Below are 4,295 nucleotides of genomic sequence, written 5' to 3'. Positions count from 1 at the left end.
TGCTGTCATTCTCCTCACTCACTTCTCTTCCCTCACTTCTCCTCCATAGTTCAAAGGGCTTTTACCTCCCATCCCTGTAGCTGTAAGCTCTCCTTTTGGAAATTCAAAAGCTGAGCATTAACCTTTAAATTTAACATAATTTAAAAAACTAACCACTAAATAAATAAAGGGAAAAAAGTATGATCATCTCAATAGATGTGGAAAAATTATTTGGCAAAATCCAATACCCTTTCATGATAAAAACATTTAACAAGCTAGGAATGGAAGAGAACTTCCTCAAAATCATACTTAATGGTGTAAGACTGAAAGCTGTCCCACTGAGGTCAGGATCAAGATAAGGATGTCTGTTCTCATTGCTTCTATTCAGCAATTTACTGGAGGTTCTAGCCAGGGCAATTAGGCAAGAAAAAATAAATAAAAGGCATCCAGATTAGGAAGAGAGAAGTAAAACTCTCTGTATTTGCAAATAGCATGATTTTGTATGTAGAAAATCCTAAGGAATCCACTAAAAAACTATTAGAACCAATAAACAAGTTCAGCGAGGTTTCAGGAGGCAAGGTCAATATATAAAAATCAATTGTATTTCTATACACTAAAAAAAAAAAAAACCCTTGCCATTGAGTTGATTCAGACTCATAGCGACCCTATACACTAGCAATGAACAATCTGAGAGCTGCCACCTCCCATTCACTGGATTTAAGAATGTGGCTCTAGCGTCAGTTACCTGAGTTGAAATCTTGGCTCTACCATTTGTGAGCTGTGTGCCCGGGGCCTTAGTTCCCTCATCTGTGCACTGGAAATAACTATATACCTACCTCATGGAGTTGTTGTGAGGATCCAATTTTATATTCTACAAAACATGTTTAGCAGAGTGCAAAGCAAACACTCAATAAATGCTAGTTCTTCTTCCCCTTTTTCCAAGTTGCCTTCTGGATCAAGCTCAACTCTCCTGGCATATCAAGCAGAGTAATTATAGCCACCTCACCACAGTCCCCTCGATTCTTCCTTTGAGCTGGTGTGCAGGGGTGTGTGCTGAGGGTTATATGACTTTTGCAGAAAAGTTGAGGGAAACCACCCAGCTACGCTGGTTACTAATCTGTGGTGCTGAGTCCCACGGCTCATTTTTCTGCTCATTTTCTCTGGCAGTGAATTGCGTTCCCAGTTGTATTCTGAAACAATCACCAACCACCAGAATCTGTCTTTGCTGTGATCTCAGGTTAGCATTGCTGAAGTGGGTGTCTTTTGATACTGCTAGCGGTAAACCACATTGAGTAACACAACACAGCTCTGTGTCTGGGGCCACTCATTCAGAAAACCCAGTCAGAGGAGAGGACAGGGAAGGCCCTGTGCTGAGACATGAGGCCTGCCACGTGGCTGTCCGTTGGGGAGCTGCAGAAGTCTCTGTCCTTCCTGGAGATGCCCAGCCTGAGGAACCCGACAGTGCATTTGGAAGGGAGTGCCTCTCCCCTACATTCTGTAAGTGGGGACTGAGTTAGAGTGATGCTGCTTTGTTAACGTGGTCCTCAATCCCTAATGGCAATTCTGAAATCCAAGACAGAAAGATTGATAGCTGCCATCCAGTCCTCCGACTCCAACTCATTGCGACTTTATATACAATAGAAGGAAACATTGCCCGATCCTGAGTCATCCTCACAATTGTCAGCATATTTGAGTCCATTGTTGAGGATATGTGTCAATCCATCTCACCAAGGATCTCCCTCACCCTCACTGGCCCTCTACTTCACCAAACATGATGCCCTCCTCCAGCAATTGATCCCTCCTGATGACATGACCAAAGCAACCAAGTTGGACAATGCTTTGTTGCGATCCGTAAGGTTTTCATTGGCTAATTTTCAGAAGTAAATCACCAGGCCTTTCTTCCTAGTCTGTCTTAGTCTGGAAGCTCTGCTGAAACCTGTCCACCATGAGTGACCTTGCTGGTGTTTGACATTCTGGTGGCAGAGCTTCCAGCACCATAGCAGCATGCAAGCCACCACAATGTGACAAAATGCCAGACAGTGGTGGCTGAAATCAAAACAACTCTGAAAACCCAAAGTTTGTTGGAACTCATTAGGCTGCAAAATCTGACCACTTCATGTGTTTTGCTGCAGAATGTTAATGTGTTTATTAGAGAATACTGCTATGTAATGTATGGCACATGAACTGCGTATTAATTTTCTAAAGGGCTACGTAGTTTGAATTCTAAAACCTATCTGGCCCCAAGGGATCTGAAAAAGGGATTGTTGGACTCATATTATTGTGAATCCCTTTTACCTTCAGGTTGCAGTCAGAAGAAACGCCACATACACACTTGATTGTTGCTGTTGTTGTTAGGTGTCATTGAGCCAGTTCTGACTCCTAGCAGCCTTACGTACAACAGAGCAAAACACTACCCGGTCCTGCGTTATCCTCTCAATGGTTGTTATGCTTGAGCCTATTGTTGCAGCCACTGTGTCAGTCCATCTCCTTGAAGGTCTTCCTCTTTTTTGCTAACTGTCTGCCTTACCAAGCATGAGGTCCTTCTCCAGGGACTGGTCCCTCCTGATAACATGTCTAAAGTACGTGAGATGAAGTCTCGCCATCCTTGCTTCTAAAGAGCATTCTGACTGCATCTTCTTCCAAGACAGATTTGTTCGTTTTTTTTGGCAGTCCATGGTATGTTCAATATTCTTTGCCAACACCGTGATTCAAAGACATCAATTTTTCTTCTTTGGGCTTCTTTATTCATTGCCCAGCTTTCCCATGCATATGAGGCAATTGAAAACATCACAGCCTGGGTCAGGCACGTATTAGTCCTTAAAGGGATCTCTTTGCTTTTTAACACTTTAAAGAGGTCTTTTGTAACCGATTTGCCCAGTATAGAGTGTCATTTGATTTCTTGACTGCTGCCTCCATTGGGCACTGATTGTGGATTCAAGTAAAATGAAATTCTTGACAACTTCCATCTTTTCTCCATTTATCGTGATGTTGCTTTTTGGTCCAGTTGTGAGGATTTTTATTTTCTTTATGCTGAGGTAATCCATACTGAAGGTTGTAGTCTTTGATCTTCATCAGTAAGCGCATCAAGTCCTCTTCACTTACAGCAAGCAAAGTTGTGTCATCTGCATATCACAGGTTGTTAATGAATCTTCCTCCAATCCTGATGCCACATTCTTCTTCACATAGTCCAGCTTCTCAGATTATTTGCTCAGCATACAGATTGAATAGGTATGGTGAAAGGATACAACCCTGATGCACACCTTTCCTGAATTTAAACCACTCAGTATCCCCTTGTTCTGTTCAAACGACTGCCTCTTGGTCTATGTACAGATTCCTCATGAGCACAATTAGATGTTCTGAAATTCCCATTCTTCACAAAGTTATCCATAATTTGTTATGGTCCACACAGTCAAATGCCTTTGCATAGTCAATAAGACACAGGTAAATATCTTTTTGGTATTCTCTGTTTTCAGCCAGGATCCATCTGACATCAGCAATAATATCTCTGGTTCTACGTCCTTTTCTGAATCTTGCTTGAATTTCTTGCAGTTCCCTGTCGATATACTGCTGCAGCCGCTTTTGAATGATCTTCAGCAAAATTTTACCTGCGTGTAATATTATAATGATATTGTTTGATAATTTCTGCATTCAGTTGGATCACCTTTCTTTGAAAGAGGCATAAATATGGATCTCTTCCAGTCAGTTGGCCAGGTAGCTGTTTTCTAAATTTCTTAGCATAGATGAGTGAGCACTTCCAGCACTGCTTCCGTTTGTTGAAACGTCTCAATTTCTGGAGGCTTGTTTCTCGCCAATGCCTTCAGTGCAGCTTGGACTTCTTCCTTCAGTACCATCAGTTCCTGATCATATGTTGCGTCTTGAAATGGTTGAATGTCAACCAGTTCTTTTTGGTATAGTGACGGTGTATATTCCTTCCATCTTTTTTTGATGCTTTCTGCATCGTTTAATATTTTCCCCACAGAAACCTTCAATACTGCAACTCAAGGCTTGAACTTTTTTCTTCAGTTCTTTCAGCTTGAGGAATGCTGAGCGTGTTCTTCCCTTTTGGTTTTCTATCTCCAGGTCTTTGCATGTGTCATTATAATACTTCACTTTACTTATGTATACTAGTATATGTATATTCAAACAAACTCATTGCTGTCGAGTCGATTCTGACTCATAGCAACCCTATAGGACAGAATAGAGCTGCCCCATAGGGTTTTCAAGGAGCAGCTGGTGGATTCAAACTGCCAACCTTTTGGTTAGCAGTCAAGCTCTTAACCACTGCACCACCAGGGTTCCATATGTATATTTTATAT

This window comes from Trichechus manatus, unplaced genomic scaffold, assembly GCF_000243295.1.
Source record: "Trichechus manatus latirostris isolate Lorelei unplaced genomic scaffold, TriManLat1.0 scaffold00127, whole genome shotgun sequence".
In the NCBI taxonomy this organism is placed as follows: domain Eukaryota; kingdom Metazoa; phylum Chordata; class Mammalia; order Sirenia; family Trichechidae; genus Trichechus; species Trichechus manatus.
Note: the sequence above shows the minus strand (reverse complement) of the source record.